This window comes from Talpa occidentalis, unplaced genomic scaffold (genome assembly GCF_014898055.3).
Source record: "Talpa occidentalis isolate TD23 unplaced genomic scaffold, MPIMG_talOcc4v2.1 talOcc4.2, whole genome shotgun sequence".
Lineage (NCBI taxonomy): Eukaryota > Metazoa > Chordata > Mammalia > Eulipotyphla > Talpidae > Talpa > Talpa occidentalis.
Genome location: NW_023602073.1, coordinates 86,084,373 through 86,109,683, shown reverse-complemented (window position 1 = coordinate 86,109,683; position 25,311 = coordinate 86,084,373). Strand labels below are relative to the sequence as shown.

General features: G+C 36.5%; 1 long non-coding RNA gene across 1 annotated transcript in view; it reads right to left on the bottom strand.

Annotated features, from left to right (window-relative positions):
• LOC129146337 (uncharacterized) overlaps positions 1-25,242 on the bottom strand; it is a 29,847-nt gene extending 4,605 nt beyond the window's left edge. Inside the window, exons 1-2 of the long non-coding RNA XR_008552905.1 lie at positions 25,157-25,242; positions 24,020-24,185 (exon numbers count right to left, since the gene is read on the bottom strand). This is a non-coding gene — a long non-coding RNA (uncharacterized LOC129146337). The remainder of the gene's footprint in view (positions 1-24,019; positions 24,186-25,156) is intronic.
• Positions 25,243-25,311: the final 69 nt, after the last annotated feature.

The following is a 25,311-nucleotide window of genomic DNA, read 5'->3' as shown; positions in this document are numbered from 1 at the left end:
GGTCAGTAAACTACTAAGGAACTACTAAGGAACTACGAAGGAAGACACTAAGGAACTACTAAGGAACTATGAAGGAAAATACCACCACACTACTAAGGAAATATGAAGCAAACTAGTCAGTAAACTACTAAAAACTACTAAGGAATTATGAAGGAAACTACTAAGGAACTACTAAGGAAATATGAGCAAACTACTAAGGAACTACGAAGGAAACTACTGCCAAACTAGTAAGGAACTATGAAGGAACTACGAAGGAAACTACTACCAAACTACTAAGGAACTAGGAAGGGACTACTAAGGAAACTACTGCCAAACTACTAAGGAACTACAAAGGAACTATGATGGAAACTACCAAACTACTAAGGAACTACGAAGGAAACTGAGGAACTACTAAAGAACTACAAAGCAAACTAGTCAGTAAACTACTAAGGAACTACAAAGTAAACTACTACCAAACTAAGAAGGGCCTACGAAGGAAACTACGGAGGAACTACTAAGAAACTACAAAGGAAACTATGGAGGAACTACGAAGGAACTACAAAGGACCTATGAAGGAACTATGAAGGAAACTATGGAGGAACTACGAAGGAACTACAAAGGACCTATGAAGGAACTACGAAGGAAACTACGGAGGAACTACGAAGAAACTACAAAGGAAACTGTGTAGGAACTACGAAGGAACTACAAAGGACCTATGAAGGAACTATGAAGGAAACTATGCAGGAACTACGAAGGAACTACAAAGGACCTATGAAGGAACTACGAAGGAAACTACGAGGAACTACGAAGAAACTACAAAGGAACTACAAAGGAAACTACAAAGGAACTACTAAGGAACTATGAAGGTCCTACGAAGCAAATTACTAGTAAACTACTAAGGAACTACAAAGGAAACTACGGAGGAACTACTAAGGAACTACGAGGGACCTATGAAGGAACAACGAAGGAAACTATAGAGGAACTACGAAGGAACTACAAAGGAACTACAAAGGAACTACTAAGGAACTACGAAGGACCTACCAGGCAAACTAGTAGTAAACTACTAAGGAACTACAAAGGAAACTACTACCAAACTACGAAGGACCTACGAAGGAAACTATGGAGGAACTACTAAGGACCTACGAAGGAAACTACGGAGGAACTACTAAGGAACTACAAAGGACCTATGAAGGAACTACGAAGGAAACTATGGAGGAACTACGAAGGAACTACAAAGGAAACTACTAAGTAACTATAAAGGACCTACAAAGCAAACTAGTAGTAAACTACTAAGGAACTACAAAGGAAACTACTACCAAACTACGAAGGACCTACGAAGGAAACTATGCAGGAACTAATAAGGACCTACGAAGGAAACTATGGAGGAACTACTAAGGAACTATGAGGGCCCTATGAAGGAACTACGAAGGAAACTATGGGGGAACTACTAAGGAACTACAAAGGAAACTACGGAGGAACTACTAAGGAACTACGAGGGCCCTATGAAGGAACTATGAAGGAAACTATGGAGGAACTACTAAGGAACTACAAAGGAACTACAAAGGAAACTACGGAGGAACTACTAAGGAACTACGAAGGACCTATGAAGCAAACTAGTAGTAAACTACTAAGGAACTACAAAGGAAACTACTACCAAACTATGAAGGACCTACGAAGGAAACTATGGAGGAACTACTAAGGAACTACAAAGGAAACTACTACCAAACTACGAAGGACCTACGAAGGAAACTATGGAGGAACTACTAAGGAACTACAAAGGAAACTACGGAGGAACTACTAAGGAACTACGAGGGACCTATGAAGGAACTACGAAGCAAACTAGTCAGTAAACTACTAAGGAACTACAAAGGAAACTATGGAGGAACTACTAAGGAACACAAAGGAACTACGGAGGAACTACTAAGGAACTACGAGGGACCTATGAAGGAACTACGAAGGAAACTATGGAGGAACTACCAAGGAACTACAAAGGAACTACTAAGAACTACGAAGGGCCTACGAAACAAACTAGTAGTAAACTACTAAGGAACTACAAAGGAAACTACTACCAAACTACGAAGGACCTACGAAGGAAACTATGGAGGAACTACTAAGGACCTAAGAAGGAAACTACGGAGGAACTACTAAGGAACTACGAAGGACCTATGAAGGAACTACGAAGGAAACTACGGAGGAACTACTAAGGAACTAGGGGGGACCTATGAAGGACCTACGAAAAAACTAGTCCGTAAACTACTAAGGAACTACAAAGGAACTACAAAGGAAACTACAAAGGAGCTACTAAGGAACTATGAAGGACCTACGAAGCAAACTAGTAGTAAACTACTGAGGAACTACAAAGGAAACTACTACCAAACTACGAAGGACCTACGAAGGAAACTATGGAGGAACTACTAAGGAACTACAAAGGACCTACGAAGCAAACTAGTCAGTAAACTACTAAGGAACTACAAAGGAAACTATGGAGGAACTACTAAGGAACACAAAGGAAACTACGGAGGAACTACTAAGGAACTACGAAGGACCTATGAAGGAACTACGAAGGAAACTATGGAGGAACTACTAAGGAACTACAAAGGAAACTACGGAGGAACTACTAAGGAACTAGGGGGGACCTATGAAGGACCTACGAAAAAACTAGTCCGTAAACTACTAAGGAACTACAAAGGAACTACAAAGTTAACTACAGAGGAACTACTAAAGAACTATGAAGGACCTACGAAGCAAACCAGTCAGTAAACTATTAAGGAACTACAAAGGAAACTACGGAGGAACTACTAAGGAACTACGAGGGACCTATGAAGGAACTACGAAGAAACTATGGAGGAACTACTAAGGAACTACAAAGGAACTACTAAGAACTACGAAGCAAACTAGTAGAAAACTACTAAGGAACTACAAAGGAAACTACTACCAAACTACGAACGAACTACGAAGGTAACTATGCAGGAACTACTAAGGACCTACGAAGGAAACTACGGAGGAACTATTAAGGAAATACGAAGGACCTATGAAGGAACTACGAAGGAAACTATGGAGGAACTACTAAGGAACTACAAAGCAAACTACTAAGTAACTATGGAGGACCTACAAAGCAAACTAGTAGTAAACTACTAAGGAACTACAAGTAAACTACTACCAAACTACGAAGGACCTACGCAGGAAACTATGCAGGAACTACTAAGGACCTACGAAGGAAACTATGGAGGAACTACTAAGGAACTACGAAGTAACTACAAAGGAACTACTAAGGAACTATGAAGGACCTACCAAGCAAACTAGTAGTAAACTACTAAGGAACTACAAAGGAAACTATTACCAAACTACGAAGGACCTACGCAGGAAACTATGCAGGAACTACTAAGGAACTACGAAGGAAACTACGGAGGAACTACTAAGGAACTACGAAGGACCTACGCAGGAAACTATGCAGGAACTACTAAGGAACTACGAAGGAAACTACGGAAGAACTACTAAGGAACTACGAGGGACCTATGAAGGAACTACAAAGCAAACTAGTCTGTAAACTACTAAGGAACTACAAAGGAACTACAAAGGAAACTACTAAGGAACTACTAAGGAACTACGAAGGACCTACCAAGCAAACTAGTAGTAAACTACTGAGGAACTACAAAGATAACTACTACCAAACTACGAAGGACCTACGAAGGAAACTATGCAGGAACTACTAAGGACCTACTAAGGAACTATGAGGGACCTATGAAGGAACTATGAAGGAAACTATGGAGGAACTACTAAGGACCTACGAAGGAAACTACGGAGGAACTACTAAGGACCTATGAAGGAACTACGAAGGAAACTATGGAGGAACTACTAAGGAACTACAAAGGAACTACAAAGGAAACTACAAAGGAACTACTAAGGAACTACGAAGGACCTACCAAGCAAACTAGTAGTAAACTACTAAGGAACTACAAAGGAAACTACTACCAAACTACAAAGGAACTATGAAGGAAACTATGCAGGAACTACTAAGGACCTACGAAGGAAACTACGGAGCAACTACTAAGGAACTACGAAGGACCTATGAAGGAACTACAAAGGAAACTATGCAGGAACCACTAAGGACCTACGAAGGAAACTTTGGAGGAACTACTAAAGAACTACGAAGGACCTATAAAGGAACTACGAAGGAAACTACGGAGGAACAACTAAGGAACTACAAAGGACCTATGAAGCAAACTAATCCGTAAACTACTAAGGAACTACAAAAGAACTACAAAGGAAACTACGGAGGAACTACTAAGGAACTACGAAGGACCTACGAAGCAAACCAGTCCATAAACTGCTAAGGAACTATGAAGGAAACTACGGAGGAACTACTAAGGAACTACGAAGGACCTATGAAGCAAACTAGTCCGTAAACTACTAAGGAACTACAAAGGAAACTACTACCAAACTACAAAGGACCTAAGAAGGAAACTATGGAGGAACTACTAAGGACCTAAGAAGGAAACTACGGAGGAACTACTAAGGAACTACAAAGGACCTATGAAGGAACTACGAAGGAAACTATGGAGGAACTACTAAGGAACTACAAAGGAACTACAAAGGAAACTACAAAGGAACTACTAAGGAACTACGAAGGACCTACGAAGCAAACTAGTAGTAAACTACTAAGGAACTACAAAGGAAACTACTACCGAACTACGAAGGACCTACGAAGCAAACTAGTAGTAAACTACTAAGGAACTACAAAGGAAACTACTACCAAACTACGAAGGAACTACGAAGGAAACTATGCAGGAACTACTAAGGATCTACGAAGGAAATATGACGCAAACTAGTCAGTAAACTACTAAGGAACTACAAAGGAACTACGAAGGAAACTACGGAGGAACTACTATAGAACTACAAAGGAAACTATTAAGGCACTACTAAAGAGTTTCAAATTAACTGTAAACCATATTAGGATAATGGTAGGTAATAGATATATTGATAGTAGCAAGCATATATTTTCATATGGATGTGAGAAAATTGCTCTTTTTATGGGTCAATTCAAAAAACGATAATCCTTGGGGAGAATTCTGTTTATTCTCATTTAGTAGTTCCTTACTGCTTTGGTTAGTATTTATTAGTCCTTCTTTAATAATTCCTTAGTAGTTTCCTTTGTATGTGGCTCTTTTTCCTTAGTAGTTCCCAAGTAGTTTCCTTAGTCGGTCCTTAGTAGTTTTCAGTAGGTGGCTCATATTTCCTTAGTAGTTAGTTACCTTATTAGTTCCTAATTTGTTACTGGTTTCCTTAGTTATTCCTTTGTAAGTTCTTAGTAGTTTCCTTAGTAGTTCCTTTTTGGTTTCCTTAGTAGTTCCTTAGTAGTCTCCTTACTAGTTTCTTAGTAATTCCCTAGTAGGTTCCTTAGTAGTTCCTTAGTAGCTCCTTGGTAGTTTCCTTAGTGATTTCATTAGTAGTTCCTTAGTAGGTTCCTCAGTAGGTGGCTCATAATTCCCTAGTTGTTCCTTGGTAGTTTCCTTAGCAGTTTCCTTAGTAGTTCCTTAGTAGTTCCTAAATCATTCTTTACAGTTTCTTTAGTCATTCCTTAGTAGTTTCTTAGTGGTTTCCTTAGCCTTTTCTTAGTAGTTTCCTTAGTAGTGCCTTTGTAGTTCCTTATTAGTTTCCTTATTAGTTCCTTAGTGTTTTATTAGTAGTTCCTTAGTAGGTTCCTCAGTAGGTGGTTCATAGTTCCTTAGTACTTACCTTAGTAGTTCCTTACTAGTTTCCTTAGTAGTTCCTTAGTAGTTTCCCTAGTAAGTGGCTCATAGTTCCTTAGTACTTTCCTTAGTAGTTTCCTTGGTAGGTCCTTAGTAGTTTCCTTTAGTTATTCCATAGTAGTTACCTTAGTAGTTCCTTAGTAGTTCTCTAGTAGTTCCTTCATGGTTTCCTTTGTAGTTCCTTAGTAGTTTGTTTAGTAGTTCCATAGTAGTTACCTTAGTAGTTCCTCAGTAGTTCTTTAGTAGTTTCCTTAGAAGTTTCCTTAGTAGGTGTCTCGTAGTTCCCTAGTAGTTTCCTTACTAATTGTCTTTGTAGTTTCCTTTGTAGTTCCTGCATAGTTTCCTTTGTAGTTCCTTAGTAATTTTTTAGTAGTTCCGTAGTAGTTACCATAGTAGTTTCCTTAATAGTTCCTTAGTAGTTTCCTTAGTGGCTCATAGTTCCTTAGACGTTCCTAAGTAGTTTCCTTAGTAGTTTCCTTAGTAGGTGGCTCGTAGTTCCCTAGTAATTTCCTTACTAGTTTTCTTTGTAGTTTCCTTGGTAGTTCCTTCAGTTTCCTTTGTAGTTTATTATAGTTCCTTAGTAGTTTTTTAGTAGTTCTGTAGTAGTTACTTTAGTAGTTCCTTATTAGTTTCCTTAGTAGTTCCTTAGTAGTTTCCTTAGTAGTTCCTTAGTAGTTTCCTTAGTAGGTGGCTCATAGTTCCCTAGTAGTTTCCTTACTAGTTATCTTCGTAGTTTCCTTTGTAGTTCCTTCAGAGTTTCCTTTGTAGTTCCTTATAGTTCCTTGGTAGTTTTTTAGTAGTTTCCTTAGTAGTTCCTTAGTAGTTTCCTTAGTAGGTGGCTCGTAGTTCCTTAGTCTGTTCCTTAGTAGTTCCTTAGTAGTTTCCATAGTAGTTCCTTAGTAGCTCCCAAGTAGTTTCCTTAGATGTTTCCTTAGTAGGTGGCTTGTAGTTCCTTAGTAGTTCTTTAGTAGGCCTTTAGTAGTTTCCTAACTTCCTTAGTATTTCCTTAGTAGTTCCTTAGTAAGTGGCTAAGTAGTTCCCTAGTAGTTCCTTAGTAGTTTCCTAAGTAGTTCCTTAGTAGGTGACTCCCAGTAGTTAGGTCATTGTTCCTTAGTAGTTCCGTAGTTGGTGGCTCAAGGTTCCTTAGCAGTTCCTTAGTGGGTAGCTCATAGTTCCTTAGTAGGTGATTCATATTTCCTTAGTAATTTCTTTGTAGATGGCTCATAGTTCCTTCATAGTTCCTTAGCTGGTGACTCCCTATAGATGGCTCGTAGTTCCTTAATAGTTCCTTCGTGGGTGGCTTGTAGTTCCTTTGTAGTTTCTTAGTGATGTCTCATATTTCTTAGTAGCTCCTTAGTAGGTAACTCTCGGTAGGTAGCTTACAGTTCCTTAGTAATTCCTTAATAGGTGGCTTGTAGTTCCTTAGTAGTTCCTTAGAAGTACGTTAGTAGATGGCTCGTAGTTCCTTAGTAGTTTGTTAGTAGATGGCATGTAGTTTCAAAACAGTAGATAAATGTTCCAGTATGATGTAGTTAACATCTAACTACAAATACAAAACACATGTGTTCTCGGGATAAGTTAGGAAAGTGTGCAATAATTTCATTTTATTATTTTAATAAAGCTTTCCAGTAGGAAAATCAAATTATATATTAACACTCATCTTACTCGTGAGGAAAATGAAGCTCAGAGAAGTTGTGACTTATTCAAGGTAACACAGCAAGCACATCAGAAAGCAAAAATTGGAGGAGCTTTTTTTCCATGTAACTATAATTTTAAGTTGTTTAAGTTAGTTCAAATTTAAGAAACACATTTTGAACACACATTTTGAAACTTAGGAGTTACTGTCTTATGTTACTGTGAACATTAATAGGCTGAAAAATCCTGACCAAGAAGTATATTCTAACTGGAATATTCCTTCCTAGATCACAGACTTTAGATGCTTTTTTATCAAAGGAGAACTTCAGGCTTTTGGTCAAAAGCTTATGCCACTTATTTATTTGTATTCTATGATAATTTTTATATTCTAATAACTAGCAGATTCAGGAAGTTACTTAAGCAGGAGACATTTCCATAAATTCTTCTAAAGTGTCCAAATAGTTTGTGTTTGAAAAAGAGCCATCCAGGTACTTTTTGCTTAGATGGGATAATGTTCTGTTTTGTATAAAATTCACTAGTCACTCACTATCTTCATTAATCTTTGACTGTTTAGACATTTCTCATGAAAAGAAATATTAATATCATCTATTATTATTATTGGATGAAAAATCTGAAAATTTCTTTTTATGATGTAGACTAATACTGTTCAGAGTAGTTAATGACCTAATTTTTATTTTTTATTTTTTTAAAGATTTATTTATTTTTATATAAGAACCAGGGTACAGGCCAGATGTGCAGGAGGGTGAGAGCATTCACCGGAGACAGAGCAGGGAACAGAACAGGCAGACTGATGAAGTACACTGCCGAGGGGAGCAGCAGGTAAGACAGGAGAGGTGTGCTTAGCCATGTGGGATTCTCGCCTGCTGGCTGGGATCAAAACCATCCTGCAGAGACTGCAGACAGCTTCACAGTGCGGCGCTCAACCTCCTGCACCACCAGGGAGGCTCAACCTCCTGCACCACCATCATATTTTTCTGTAATAAAAACAATTTGATTTAAAAGTATTTAAATATGTTTTAAAACATTCTTATGTTAGAAAAACTAAAACACTAGTGAAATTGGGATGAAAGTCCATAATTTTAATTTTTAACTCCAGTGCTTTGATCTGCAGTGAATTTACTAATTTTTCTTATTATTTTTTAAAATTTTGACTTATAGGCATTTAAGGTAGAAACTTTAGTAATAACTCAGGAGTTTATCAACATTTTAGAAACAGACTTCATTTGGAAAGGGTATTCAAAAACTCTAATGATTTTTCTTTTTCTTTTTCTTTTTTTTTATACAAGCACTGGGTACAGTCAGAAGCGCGGGAGGGTGAGAGAATTCACCAGAATCAGAGCAAGAAACAGAACAGGCAGGCTGACGAAATACACTGTTGAGGGGAGCAGTGGGAGCGGCAGGAGAAGTCTATTGCGCCATGTGGGACCCTCGCCGGTGGCCAGGGATCGAACCAGCGCTGCAGAGGCTGCGGGCAGCTTTGCAGCCCAGTGCTCAACCGCTGCACCACCAGGGGAGGCCCTCTTTAATGATTTTTCTAAACTGTCAGCAAAGAAATAGTTGTGGTAAGCTTGGCAGATACTCCATCTCCACAATCACAACTTCCAACCCCTCTCTGTGGCAACCCAGATAACATTCTAGACCTCTAGCATTAAACTTTCCCCAACAGAGCTCTTTCCTGAAATCAACTCTGACTGCCATGTAAGTCACATTTAAAACCACCAATGCCCAGGTCCGCACCTTCACCAATCATCAGAATCCCTGAGTGGGGCCAAGGTATCAGTTTATTTAGCAATCCCAACCAGACTGGAGAAGCACTGTTCCTTTCCCTCACAGTTCAGAAGTGAAAAAAAAATATTCCACACCACCACACCAGTGCTCAAGGCCAATACACTTCTGGGCATGACTGGACGTGGTTAAAAATAAAGCATATCTGTGACTATTCTGTAGATTCAAGTAGAACAACCTCAAGTCCCACTTACCAATATAGTGTCTTCAACTCGAGAAGAGCCAACACTTTTTTCCTTCTCAATATGTAAACACAGAATCATATAAGAGGGTCTAATCACAGATCTGCTATCTGTTTTCTCCTTTTTATTTTTTCTAAGAAGTAAAATAGATATAGTAAAGGAAGGGGTATTTGTAACAGTCAGATGTGGTACTTAATATTTTATTGTTGTATTCAGTAATACCATCCATGAGCCACAAACCCAGGTAAATGGCATCATGCTGAATTTCAGCTTCACTAGATGTAATATGGGTATAAATATCCCATCTACAAGAGTTGACTTAAGATTAAATAAAAATATATTTGTAAAACACTTGGCACATAGTAAGTTTTCAAGAAGTATTAGTTTTATTCCCTTAAATGAGCTTTGCTGGAGGCTGAGTGAAGCATATGCACATATGGATGTGTGAAATTACAATCCCAAATCCAAAATCACATAGCCATGGAAACAGAGATCCAGTCAGTAAAATCAGGGAAAAAATGAAGTTGTTTTCCATTTTCTGAAAGAAAAAATATATTTTAAAAGTCATTTTTACATTGAATTTCTAGGATCATAGCTCTCAGAGGTGGCTCCTCAGGGAACATGGTTGGGAGAAGACCTCCAATCCAGAGAGCTAGATTCCATCAGAGGATTGTGGTCTATTGTATTTAGTGTTTTTATTTATTTTTATATTCCCCATACAATTGCACCCCCCTTATTTTTACCCAATCCCTCCTTTCCCTGCCCCCCCATAGTGTGTCTATGGTTTATAGTTGTTTGTTGATTTTGGTTTTTTCTTTCTTATTGTTATTCTTTTTCCTGGTCTCTTATTTAGGTTTTCTAGATTCCTGCTATGAGTGAGACCATCCAGTATTTTTCTTTTTCTTTCTGGCTTATTTCGCTGAGTATGATCCCCTCCAGCTCCATCCATGTTGCTGAAAATTGCATGTGTTTATCTTTTTTGAATGCTGAGTAATATTCCATGGTGTATATGTACTACATCTTCTTGATCCAGTCATCTATTTTTGGGCATTTGGGTTGTTTCCAAAGCTTAGCTATTGTAAATAGTGCTGCTATAAATATAGGGGTGCAGGTGATGACACTCAACAAAAACAAAGAAAATAATCCAGTCAAAAAATGGGCAGAATAGCTAACAAGAAACTTCTCCAAAAAGGAAATGCAAATGGCCAACAGGTATATGAAAAAAAGGTTCAGCATCACTTGTACTCAGGGAAATGGAAATCAAAACTACCATGAGATACCATCTTCCACCAGTGAGAAAGGCACATATTAAAAAAACCAGCAACAAATGTTGGCTCGGATGTGGAGAAAAAGGAACTCTCCTGCACTGCTGGTGGGAGTGCAAACTGGTCCAACCACTATGGAAAGCTGTGTGGAGATTCCTCAACTTACTAAAGATAGAGCTTCCATATGATCCAGCAATTCCACTTCTAGGTATTTACCCAAAGGACACAGAAACATTAATTCCAAAGGGTATTTAGTGTTTTTGACATGAAATTTCATCTAATAAAATCCTACTGAAGAAAAGAATACACAAAAGTCACTGATCTAAGTTAGTGTGAGCACTACCCCCTGTGTTTTTTCCTTCAGCAAAAAAATACTCTGCAAAAGCACATGTTGATTTATTTATGTCATTAGTTATACTGTGGATTTTAAAATTTGTTTTTACATATTAAAAAATAGTTTAGTACTCTATTTGGGCCACAAAAAAAGGTCATTTTCAGAGGAAATAACTCTTAGTAAGGTTTATATAGTGAATAAAAAATGATTAAAATACCATATTTTGGAGTAAGCCAGGATGCCAAACATTGAAGTAATAAGTAGAAGATTCATATATAGATGTGAATAAAGTACAAAATAACCTTAGCACATGAAGATTTCTAAGGAGGCATTGGAATCAATTCAATACTTGGGAGAGGATAATTGAATAAGATAACTTAGAAAAGATGATCTTGTAGAAAATATAATCTTTCCCTCATTTCAACTAAAATTAGAATTAATGGGACAAATGGTAGTTTAGAATTTCTATAGATTCCAGTATCTTTAGTTATTCATTTTTTCCCAAAATAGCAGAGAAAACATGAATTTCCTGCTGTTTCTAATTTAACAAGTGTAATCACATTACTATAAACATAGTTGCTTATCACATCCATCCAAATTTCTGGAAAATATTACCATTTATTCAAGTTATGAGAACAAAAGTTGTGCCCTGGCATATATTTTTTGTTGGGCATTTCCTATTGTTTTCTGAATAATTTTATTGCAAGTATGGTTGCAGCTGAATCTCATTAATCTCTCTCTCTCTCCCTCTCCTTTTTTCTCACTTGTGGACATGGGATTGAATGCGATTACCAGGTAAAGTTCATTCTAAACTCTCAATAATTCATTTACAATCATTGTTTCCTTGGTGCATACATCATCAGACTCTTTGGAAATCCATGTTGGCAGGCAGTGCAACATGGTCTACAACAGCAAAGGTGAGAAAATGGACAATATATCCAGAGACAAGAAACAGCTAATCAAAATGCCAAATGAAAGTCTTGAAATTTATTTGGTGTTGTAAATGACACAACTTGGGTTCTTGCAATTCTACACAGATCATCAGTATCCATAGCCATAAAGCATGTATTTTTTTTTTTTTTTTGGCCACTTTAGTGTCCTTTGCATTGCCATGGATGGAGCTAGAAGGGATCATGCTCAGCGAAATAAGTCAGAAAGAAAAAGAACAATACCAGATGGTCTCACTCATAGCAGGAATTTAGAAAACCTAAATAAGAGACCAGGAAAAAGACTAATCAATACAAAGTAAAGCATGTATTCTTTAATCATCTTTTCCAAAGTGACTTTTCAATGATCTTAGTAAGGAAGTGAGATGTCACTGGGAGCATATGACTCACTATTTCAATTTGTTTTCTGGAAGTGGAAAAGTTCTATGAAATTTCTGTCTAGCTATCATGTTCCTAAAAATGTTAGTATATTAGTTTACCTCACGAATTTACAACCATTTTGCTTGTGGAACAAACATTGCCAAGTTAGAACTAGGTTAATATTTTTAGATATTATAGTAAAAATAACACATGACTCAAATACTTCTATTGGCTTCAAGTTGACCAGATGAATATTCTCTGGAAAAGCAACAAGGCTAGTCCTTTAATGAAATTAATTTGATGAAACAAACAAAAAAAAAGTGAAACTTCAGTTATCTGAAAACTACTTGGAAACTATTTTAATACAATTCCCTTAAAATGTTTATAGAACTCACTGTGTACCAGATATGGTACTGGGCCTGGTGATACAACAGAGGATAAAATGCAATGTCTCCCTGAAGGAGAGCATAGTTATGTCAACAAAGGATATCAGAACAGAGTGGTAATTGCAATGATGGACTTGGATACAGGCTAGAGTGGTGGGAGACGTAGACAAGGAATAGATTCATTCTGGAAAACAACCATACAAGCACACAGAAGCAGGGGATTGAGCTGGGTGTGGAAGGATAAAAAAAAGATGTGAAAAGTAAGAAAGTAGAAGAAATAAGGGATAGGTAAACAAAACACCCCAGTTAGAAGGAACAGAGACACAAAACATTGGGTGTAATAAAATGTTTGAAGAGATAAAGTATGTCACAATGACAAAGGAGTGAAATTTATAAGAAGTGATAAGAATAAAATCCACACTTACATGTAAGTCATTCCTTTGGATGCCAATGGTACCCAAACTTACATGTAAGTCATTCCTTTGGATGGCAACGGTACCCAAACTTTTTAGATTAAATACGTACTATTAGTTAAAAAAAATACCCCTTCAATATATGTGTGCTTGTTTATTTATTTACACAGTTGTATGTAAACTCCATAAGGGTAGTTTTTAAAAATCTGTTTTATTTATTAATATCTCTCATGTTCATAATAGTATCTTGCAGAGAGAGGACTGTCAATAAATAACTGTTAAGTAAATGATGTATGTTACCAAACAAATAAAAATACAAATTTCAAGAGGATGTGCTAAAGATGAAGTAAAATGTAGGGCTTTTTTTTTTTAAGATTTTATTTATTTCTGGGTGGAAGAACTGGGGTATAGGCCAGAGGTGCGGGAGCTAGAATGGGGGTATGTGTGTGAGAGGATTCACCAGAGACAGAGTGGGGAGTAGAACAGGCAAATTTACTGAAATACACTGCTGAGGGGAGCAGCGGAGAGACAGGAGAGTCTCCTGCACCATGTGGGTTAGCTCCCTGGCTTGGGTTCCAAGTTGTGGTGGTTAACACTGACACTTAACCCTTAGGCCACCAGGGAGGCCCTAAAATGTAGTTTTAAAGGCTTTGCTGATTGGGGATAACTTTATATTGTCAGGGATGATATCTCAAGGTAAAATATATACTTTTTGAGTTTTAGCGATAATGGTGGCAGATATAAACCAGTATTTCTAATAATTTTTTTGATAATTTCTAATATTTTTTCTAGAATTCTCTCATATTTTACTAGGTCTTCCGCTCATTGCTTTGTGACATGGCTGGGAGAAAGCCTGTGTTTTGGGAAGAAGCTATTTCAGCTCTACAATTTCTAAATTGTTCTTTTATATCTATTTTGTTAGTGCTGGCTTTAAGCAGAGGAGTCTTCAGAGGACTGTTCTTAGAGTAACTTACTGGTTTTCTGAGATTTAATAAAGACTAAGTAATATAAATGATAAATTTATTTGCTGATATATATACACATACATATATACTATAATATATATGTACATACATATATACTGCAATGTGTATACTTATATTTCATTGTATATATATTATTGTATATATATTTCATATATATTTCACTGCAGTAAATGAAAGAATGAAGGTGTTATTATCAAACTTCCCTGAAGCACCCCAATTCTTGCATCTGAATTCTTTATGTGACCACTTATTATTGGAGCTAAAAGAGGTCACCAGGAAATACCTGCATTTTATGTATCAGTAGAGCAAAATGACATTTTTTTAAATAAAGGAAACATAGTATGATATGTGTAAACATTTCAATATTTTCTTCTTACACACCAAAGGATTGCCTTTTTCTCCCTTATGGTACAGCACCCATATTTGGAAACCATGGTTATAGAAACAGATACTATGGAGAATAACTAACTAGAAAAGTGGCATGTTTAGACTTGAATTGGAAGAACTGCTCTGCAGCCAAATCTTTTATACAGTTTTAAGGACATATTTTAATTTTATTATTTGTGATGTATAGTACTTGAGATTTCTTTGATTCTTTAATCATCATCTGAATTTTAACAAAGGAGCCACAAACATACAATGGGAAATGGAAAGTCACGGCCTCATGCAAAAAAAACGAAGCTGGATCCTTACTCCATACATGTAAAGTAATTCAAAATGGATTAAAGAGCTGTATAGAAGAACCAAAAACATGAAATACTTAAAAGAAATCATAGGGGCTACACTACAGTTATCTACCACAAAGATGTATTTGGGAATGCAGCTCCAAAGGCAAGGGAAACAAAAGCAAAACTAAATGAGTGGGATTACATCAAATTAAAAAGCTTTCGTACCTCAAAAGAAACCATCACAAAAACAAAACGGCAATGTACAGAGTAGGAGGCAATATTTGTATATCACTCATGTGGCAAGGGGCTAATTCCCAAAATATACAATAAAGTACTAATACAATCCAACAACAACAACAAAAGCAGATTACCCAATTAAAAAATAGCAGAAAGTTATAACTTGTGACCTATAAACACAGAAAATTGTTCAATATCACTCTCTTATAAGGTAAATCAAAAACACAATGAAATATCACCTCACCTCATATCAATAAGAAGGGAAACAAATGTTGTTGAGAATGTGGAGAAAAAAGAACTCTCATCCACTGTGGGTGGGAATGCAAATTGGTGCAGCCAATTTGGAAAATAAAATAAAATAAAAATGGAAATCCCATGTGATCCAGCTATATCTCAGTTAGGTATTTATGCACAAAATATGAAAACTCTGGTGCAAAAAAAACTTATGTGTCCCTATGTCCATAGCAATACTGTTCATAATTGCAAAGTCTTGGAGCCAAACTAAATGCCCATAAATAGTCAAATGGATAAAGGAAGTTGTAAAATAAATACTCACTGGAATACTACATAGCCTACTAAAAAAAGATGAATCAGTGCCTTTTAGAGAAAAAAATGGATGGAACTCAAGGTGATGATGCTAAGAAAGTAAAAGACAGGTATCAGATGGCTCCACTTGTCTGTGGAATATAAATAATCAACAAGAACTGACACTGGCAAAATACAGCAAAAACAAATCTTGACTTGTGGAAAAAATTACTGGTTACCAGATGGAATGGGAGGAAGGAGAAGGTAAGAGAGGAAGTAGAAAGGGCGTTGGTGTGGGTGGTTTTGTGGAGGGTGAGTGCAACATATGCACACAGGGAGGAATAAAAATGTAACCCCCAAATTATAAAATAATAAAAATAAATTAATATGAGGCAAAAAATTCGGGAATTTTTTGAGGTCAGGTCTGAGGAATATTCCTCTGAGCAAACTTAGTATGTGATTTAATATGTTAACTGGATCATCTATACACTTTTCAATCCCCCTCCCCTTTATTTTTCAGTTTGTTCAGGCTTTAGATATAGTGTATACTCCAGTTAAATTAAATGCCAGAATTCTAAGTTCTGGACAAAGAAAGCATGTTTCTACGGGCTACATTTAGTGTTTGGATTATTGCTCTTTATAAAGATTTGTTTGCTTTTCTTTCACATGTTTTAGGATATTTGTACACTTTTAAACTTGTTGAATAGAGTTCTAAAGAAATCTCAGTATATAAAAACATGGAAAACTTTGGTCCTGACAAGAAATTCAGGACTAACGCAAAGCCACATTAAAAAAAAAAAAAAAGAGAGAGAGAGGGGGAAAGAGGGAATAAGGAGGGAAAACATAGACAATCTACAAATTATTCCAAACAGGAGACTCTCATAACTGCGAGTCCTGCATGAAGTCACAAATTGGATGATTAAGAGGAAGTACTTGGTTTGTTGGATAAAGGCAGGACAGATATATCCCCATTGCCAGGGCAGAGAGAGGGGACCTTGTCACTCTCTATGGCATAGTGTTATCTTGACAATGCCCAAGGCTTTGCAACACTGCTCATGGGAGTTTGTGCTACTAACCTGATTCTGAAATGAATCAACTTGAGATAAATAAAATTGTCTCTTCTGTATATTTTTGGGTGCCTAGTGAGTCAAGATTTTATTTATCCAACTAACTATAGGGCTATTCATCTTCCTTTTAAGAAAATCTTCATAAATATAAAAAAGTACTAAATCTGTTATTGGACAGGGAGAGGGGCAGCCCAAACCCCGCAAACCTGCCTATTTTACATGGGTTTTGCCATCCGCCGCATCAACACAAAACATAGGAGACTTTAATGGGAAGGAACTTTAATAAAACTAGGAAACAATATAGGTAAGGCAAAGAGTCTAGTTTTTAGTTTTTAGTCTAGTTTTTAAATGAAGCATTTAGAGTTACCCGTCCCCTCGTGGGTAAAAGTCCATTCAAATGGGATTGGCCCAGAACAAGGCCCCAAAGTCTATTACAAGTCTAAAGCATCTTCCAGTGGGGACCCACAGAAAAGGGTCACAAACAACTAGACAAGCCCGGAAAAAAAAGAGCAAAATCAACATCAAGATAAAAACTGTCATTGTCACCTCCCCACGGGTCTCACTTACATCTGTGTCACCCAGTCTACGACCAAAAGACAAGCGCAGTTTTTTTACGTGTTTCTAGGCTCCATGCGCCTCCTCCAGGTCTCCTTGCTTCATTCTGCTTCCTTCCTTAGTTTCTTTTGCAGCTTCTCCTCTTCCTGCTTAGCTCCACCCTCCCTTGGGTGGGGCAGGGAAACTCCCCCTTTCCTGGGGACCACCCTGTTGCAAAACTAATACAAATGCACATATAAATACCCTTCAAATATTAGACTGAGCAAACTTAGTATGTGATTTAACTGCTCAGTCTCACTGCTCAGTCTCAAGATACTGAACTTCCTGCAAATAAGGATAGTTGGGTGTTTGAGAAATTAACTGGAAAAAATGAACAGATATAATAGTATTTTCATCCCAAATGTTGGCTTATGCTGCACATAGGGCAAAGGGAAGTATTACTGATTTACTAAAGATTTGTTTTTCTTTGTCATCACGTAACAGTGTTTTAAATGCCTCAGCTACTCATTAGCTCTGCTTGACAGATAGCGGTATATTTGTTTTGGCATACACATAATGGGTAAGGAGTTTCTAAAGCTGTGTTTGCTGGATTTGCATAGTTATAATACCTGACAAAGGAGTGCCCAGGCCAAAGCACCACAAGAAAAAAAAAAAAAAAGAATTAAAACATCTAAACTGATGTTCTTTTTCACTTGAGGAAACAGAGAATGCCAGATGCAGATATTTTTGAAGCCAAGTATGCATGTGAACAAATTATTTTTCTTTTCCATATTATATTTTCTCTTAGATCATAAGACAGGATTAGCATAGGTTGAGTTCTCAGGTAGCAGACAAGGAGATGAAGGTTTGTGTGAGGACTCAGTAAACTTGGGGCACTCCTAGGAAGCAGCGGGGTATTGGGAATGGATAGAAGGGGAAGTTGAACTGCAATGCAGATACCACAGAGGCTTTAGCTGGTTCCCTGGATCAGGGGTGGCTCTTTGCAATTGTCTTCATTTGAGGAAAGAGATAAAAAGGTCAGCTGCAGGGAGGTGATAACAGCCTTCTGTTATGGCAGTTCCTCATGATCTAGGGTGATTTCCGGAAAGGGCACGTCCAGCATCTGGGGGGTGGGGCTGCAGTCCTGAAGGGGTATCTGGACAGCTCACAGTGTCCATGCCTGCTTTGTGTATGTGGCATATATGGGACAGCAACAATACAGGATATGAGGAGAAAAATTTGCATGGACTATTTTCATATTCTTTTCTCATTTGTCCACACATAAACATTATTGTAAGCAGAGCAAGGTACTTTTGTGCTCTGCTCTTTTTCTCTTGGCATTGTATTGTGTTTTATGATGCTCCATCCTTTCCCCTTCACCCGTCCAACAAAACGTGAAAGCCATCACCTTCTGTATTTTATGCTGGATGCGCAGACTTGTAAACCTCTGGCCTCCACACTAGATTCTGAGCTTCTTTCAGAGACGGGGCAGTGGATGCCCACTCTAAGAGCACACATTTCGCTGGAGGTTTCCTTCCATTAGGATGGAGTGAGTTTCCATTCTCCCCTTGAAAGCGCAAGGAATCTGTACCTTCTCAGATGCCACTTACAGCTGCTTATCCTTTTAGATGTCATTTTTTAAAGGTAACTTCAAAGCTTACAATTAAAACACATCTCAAATGATTCCATTTGTGTGCTGACTGGCATGTAGTAAGCACCCAATAAATGTTTATTGAGTAAACAGTGTAACCTATAAGCTACTTTAGCAAAAGAAAATTCTCATCCAAATGAAGATTGTGTGCAAAAGAACTGTTAAAATAAAATAGAAATAGAATGCTTTTAAAGTATACATTTTAGTGAACCGAACTATTCATTTCCTTACTTACTTAATAGAAGTTTTAACTCCTATAGGCTTCACAAAAATCCTATGATAATTGAACTGGTAATCTTGTGTTAAGAAACATGGATGGTGCTGGAAGGGATCATGCTCAGCGAAATAAGCCAGAAAGAAAAAGAAAAATACCGGATGGTCTCACTCATAGCAGGAATCTAGAAAACTTAAACAAGAGACCAGGAAAAAGAATAACTATAAGAAAGTAAAAATCAAAATCAACAAACAACTATGAACCAGAGACACACTATAGGGGGTGGGGATTGGGGAAACCAGAGACACACTATAGGGGTCAAAATAAGGGGGTTGCAATTATATGGGGAATATAAAAATAAAATTTAAATTTAAAAAAATAAATAAATATTCAATGCTTTTCTGGGAAAAAAAAAAGAAATTTGTCGAAGATCACCCAATGAGTAAGAGTTGGAGCCAAGATTTGAACACTGTTTCTCTGATTTCAAAATCTGTGCTTTTTGTAATATCTTTTCAGTATCCACAGTATGCTTGTCAGTTTTGGATAGCTTAAAGATCTGAATACTATGGAAAAGAAGGCTTCCCAGTGTCCTTTTAAATTTGATGTTGTATGCTATGGAGTGTGGTGTCAGCAATGGTGATTTGCAATGGCAATGTCCCTGAAACCTCCTTAGTGACTGACACCAATTGACCCCAGGGCTTTCTGAATTGGCAGGTAGTTGATTTCAAATTTCAGGGACTTGCAGTCAGTTAGAAGTTCATGGCTGGTGCAGGATACCTGCTCAGAGAACTCAAACAAGATGTGTATCATTCTGGCATATGAGATGGAGAGGGGACACTGTGAGTAGCTCCTTAAGAATTCCTAAACATTACGAACTTAAAAAAAAAAGAATAAAGTATAAATAAACAAAAAGAAATACAATGAAGTGAAATTACTACAACTTTAAAATAAGAAAAGAAATAAGATTGAAAGTAGTCCTTGAATATATATATAAACGGTTTTAAAAATTTTATATCACATTTTAACTCAGTGATTGATAAAGTCTAGAATGAATATATAATGTTTTGGGGAATTCCATTCCATTTTACTTTTATTTATTTTAAACAAATTATAAAATTGAACAACATACATAAAGTACATATTAACTTCAATTGTAGAAAAATTCATCAAATGCTACCATTTATAATATGATTTATATTATGTATAAATAATATTAGGCACATGGTATTAAGCACGTGGTAAATTTTTTTGCAATGTTTGGATTTTTTGGGGTCAGCATTGTATACAAACTATACAACAGCTTAATATAGTTAAATACACAAGTAGGTAAATTGATAAGCACAGATGTGAGTCAAACTGAATGGTGATCAGAAGAACAAATGTTGAGTGTAAACTTGGCAGAAATGTCATGTTCTGTCTTTTCTTTTGGGTTAATATATAGGAGTGGACAGGCTGAATCACATGGGTTTATATTTAACTTTTAAAGAACTGAAAATTGTTTTCTGAAGTAACTGTGTCATTTTACATAGCCCTCAGGGATGCAAGAGTTCCAGTTCCTCCAGATCCTTGTTAACATTTGGAATGTTGGTCATTCCAATAGGTGTCTATTGGTACCTAACTGTGGTTTTTATTTACAGTTACTAATAATTAAAAATGCTGAGCAACTTTTCCTAAGTTTATTTCCTAATTTTATATTTTCTGTGTTGAAGATCTTGTTAAAAGATATTGCCTACGGTTCTTATTGGGATGTCTGTTTTCTTATTACTGAGTTTTAAGAGTTCTTTATATACTTAAGGTACAATTATTTAACTGATAGATGACTTGCCAATATTTTCTTCCAGTCAGTGTCTTGTGTTTTCATTTTCTTAATTGGGTAATGTATTTTATGTATTTTTTTTAAACCAAAGTCATATTAATTTACAATGCTGTGTAATTTTTAGGATGACCAGGGTATTCTAAATATGTGGATACAAGTTTCCATGAAAACTTTATTTGTAATAGAAACACTCTTTTCTGTCTGAATACAATCTAAGTATACATCCGTGTGTGAGAGGATGAAGAAACTGTGGGACCCTGACACTGGATTACCGTTTAGCTACAGAAGGAATGAAGGGTTGACATGTGTAACAAGGATTTGAAGGATTCTCAAAATAATTTTATACTGAGTGAAAACAATCAGGAAAAAATGCATACTTTATGATTTCATTTATATAAAATATTAGAAAATGCAAACTGATTTAAAGTGAGAGAAGAAAGATAAGCAATTGCCTGTAAATAGCAGCATGGGAGTTGGGAAGGCTAACACTACGGCACAAGGACATTTTAGAGGTGATATATTCATTATCGTACTTGTAGTGATGGTTTCATGAGATTATACATACAAGCAAACTTGACAAATTGCACATTTTAAATGTTTAGTTTATTATATGTCAGTTATACTTCAACAATGTTTTAAGAATTCAACAGAAAGTTTGCATTATACTCGATTTTTGCCCTTAGTTGAATTACCAAAAAGAAAAAGAATGGGGAAAAAAAAAGTCATAGATGCATAGCATTCCATGAAAAGTTACACCGTATCTCATTTTTATTGTTATAAAACCATTTGACTCTTTCCAGGGCAAAACATTGCCAGTGTAAAAAGATGAAATTTTTATCCCTCTCTCTTAAAAAGAAGATGAACCGTTCTGGAAGGTTCAATTTGAACAATGATATATCATACAATTTTCAATATTTATACTGACCGTAAGAAGAACATATTATGAAAACATTAGTTTTCATACAAAACACAATAAATTCTGTCTTTGGCAAGGCATGTAATTAAAGGCTTACAAAAATATCACCACCAGGCATTAAATTCATTTATCAAGTCATGCAATAAGAAACATTTAATTTGTTTTTTCAGTTGGATGATTTTTATAAAATGGAACGATGCTAACAAAGTAAAAGGGACAGTACAAGGTAAAGCAGATCAGCAAGATAGTTTAGGGAAACGTTATTAATTTCACTTAGTGCTATTGGTGCATGTTCTGATTTTCCTCTTTTACAGTCCTTAAAATTGAAGCACAGTTCTGAAAACTTAGCTAAGCAAAGTAGAATTCCAGTGGAAGTAGGGAGTCAAGAGCCACTGGCTCTGCTGGGAGTTAGCAACAGTTCACAGCCCACCACTCAGCAATGTCTGGGATGTTTCCCCCAATCGCAACTTCCCATAGGTCCTTCTTTTAGATGTTGCAGAATAAGCACAATGTTTACTGTCCTGGCTGCATCATTAGCTCTTTGTTTATAACTTTCCCCTGGCCCCCCGCAGCAAATCATCTTTTCAGTTTATTTGAATTCCCCAGTCATGTCCTGTTAACTGAAATAGATATTGTCATCTTGCATTACTACCTAATCTCACTCAATCTTTCTTGCCACCCTCCTCAATCTATTGCTGTAATTCATTAGCTGCTTCAAAACAGTTTAGAATATTTAAAATATGATTAAGATAGCTGCTATTACTGAGGACAGAGAGACAGAAATTCTGTAGGTTCTGCTTCTTCCATTCAAAAGTTGTTAATATATGTTTACCCCAGGATTTAGATTTTTTCTTTTATTTATTTTCTTACATCTTTGTTAATTTTTTGTATAGTATTTAATTTCTCCCCTCAGGTGTAGCTCCCATTGTTAGGGGGAAGTGATGGTTGCTCTACAACACCATGAGTCTCCTTGGTTTCCTGTTCGGATAACTGTAGCCATCTTATTATCAGATGATTGTAATTTGTAAATTTTCCTTAACTCTCCCCCTTAAAAGAGAATGTTGGGGAATTTTTGTGTTCTCAAAACATTTAATGACAGTGTAAATTGCTTCTTAATTTAAGACATATGTCACTAAATAAAGGAGACATATTCATTTGGACTAAGAGAACAAAGATAAAACTATCTAGTTTTAATAACTTTATAGAAGATTTTTTTAAGATTTATTTATTTATTCATACAAGAGCTGGGGTACAGGTAAGATGCACAGGAGGGTAAGAGAATTCACCAGAGACAGAGCAGGGAACAGAACAGGCAGACTGATGAAATACACTGCTGAGGGGAGCAGCGGACGAGGCAGGAGAGGTTTCCCGCCCCATGTGGGACCCTTGCCGGCTGGCCAGGATCGAACCAGCGCTGCAGAGGCTGCAGACAGCTTCACAGCGCTGCGCTCAACCACCCAAGCCACCAGTGGAGGCACTATAGAAGTTTTAGATTTACAGAAAAAAATGTGAAGATTTCCCTTATTATTAATATTTTATATTACTTTGATACATTTGTCACAACTAATGAACTAATATTGACATATTACAAACTAAACTTGAGACTTTCTTTGCATCATTAACTTTGACATAATGTCTTTTTTCTGCACCAGGATGCCATCCAGGGCACCACACTGCATTTTCATTCATCCTGTCCCCCTGTGCTCCTTTTAACTGTGACAGTTTCTTAACTGTGACAGAATATTCTTACCTGATATTCTTCCTTTTAATGATCAGAGAACTTTGAGAAGTATTAGTCAGGTACTTCATAAAATGTCCCTCAATTTGGGACTACTAGCCCATAAACTTGTGGTTAGATTGGGATTGCTTGCTTTTGGTAGGACAACCACACATGCAAAATGCCATTCCATCCTGTCATGTCAAGGGTGCATGCTCTCCACATGATTTATCACTCATGCTGTTAACATTTATTATTTTGCTTGTCACATATTTCCATTACAAAGTTATCCCTCTCTCTCCTCATTCCGTAAGCATGATCTGCCACACAGCACTTTTTGGAAAGAAGATGCCTAGTACAGCCCATGATCAAAGGGGTAGGTTAAATAATTTGGAATTCTTCCCTACAGATTTGTCTTTCTCCCCCATTTAGTCATTTACTTATTCATTTATTTATTCAGTATGAGCTTACATATATTGGCTTATATATGACACATATATGTGACTTATATACACACACATACATATATTATCTATATGCCATTTCTCACACTCACTGCACATTCAAATTGCCTGAACTCCTCCCATGTAGGTGTCCCATAATGTATAAATTCCTGAAAAATTCCACTTACCTTGCAACCAATCTCATCTTTGTTCAAGTTATATTCCATTGTCCTGAAGTCTTGATTTCAGTGTAAAGTTTATTGACCTTTTTTCCTCTATGCTCCATGATTTGCATGTGTCTGTCTGTGTGTAGTTTTATTTTCTTCATTCTTCTCTATCCACAAAATTGGCAGTCTCCAATTAAAAAAATATTTTACAGTGTTGGTTTAGTGAACCTGGAAATTCATTTTTGTCTCTACTATGAGGTAATACTTTAATTTTATTATTTTCTATGTGAGTAGTCAATTGTCTCACATAATTTATGGGTTTCTCTGTTCTGATTAAAATTTGATTTGATTTGATTTTGTATAAACACTTGATTTATGAAATTAAAGAATGGTGGAATAAATTCCACTTAAAGATAGACTAATGAAGTTGAGTTATAGCAACTTATATCGAGGTTATTTTAAATAGCTGTGTCATTCAGGTGTGTAGATTTGGAAATACTTTTTACAATGAAATGATTGTTATTGATAATATTCACATTTAAAATTATCATTGACCAATGGTTTAGACATTTAATGTAGACATATAGACTGAAAATAAAAGGAAATTAAGATTTGAAGAACTTTAATGAATTAATGCATTATAGGAGATAATTAAGATTTCCAAGTTTCTACTTCTAACTATATTACTTATCTTGTACTGGGTTTGATACACATTTTAGACTCAAACTCCTATCTCCTAGTAGGCAGAACTCCCAATTGAGCTGATCTTTTCTTTCATAAATGGTGACGAAAAGTTAATAAAGTATTGAGAACACTTACTCCATTTTAGAATGGAAACCTACCTAAAACATTCTTGAGGGCCAGCCCAGACAGCTTTTTGCCATGCCAATTAATGTATTTGTTAGAACACATACCTACCAACTCTAAAGAAAATATCTGGAGGATCCAGAGGAAAAAATAAATTAAAGATAAGTAGCAGAAGAATGATTACAGAGAAAAATTAATGGAACTAATGGAGAAAAGAAAATTGGGGTGGGGGGGGGTCAGAAAGCTAGAATTGTCCAGACAGAAAGGAAGGAACTGCATAAAATATGGACTCTAGACATCTATGTAGGGGGCACCTCAGGTCTTTGACTGAGTCTTATCTATGCCACGTACCAGAGGAAATTACTCAGGATTGGAAAAACCCTGGAAATCAGTAATCCAAATAGATCTGGAAATAGTTTGTGTTCCCTCAAACAAGAGAAGAACGACATCATAATACCTGGAGCATTGGGTTGAACCTTCACCAGAACACTGTCTTGGTGATAGAA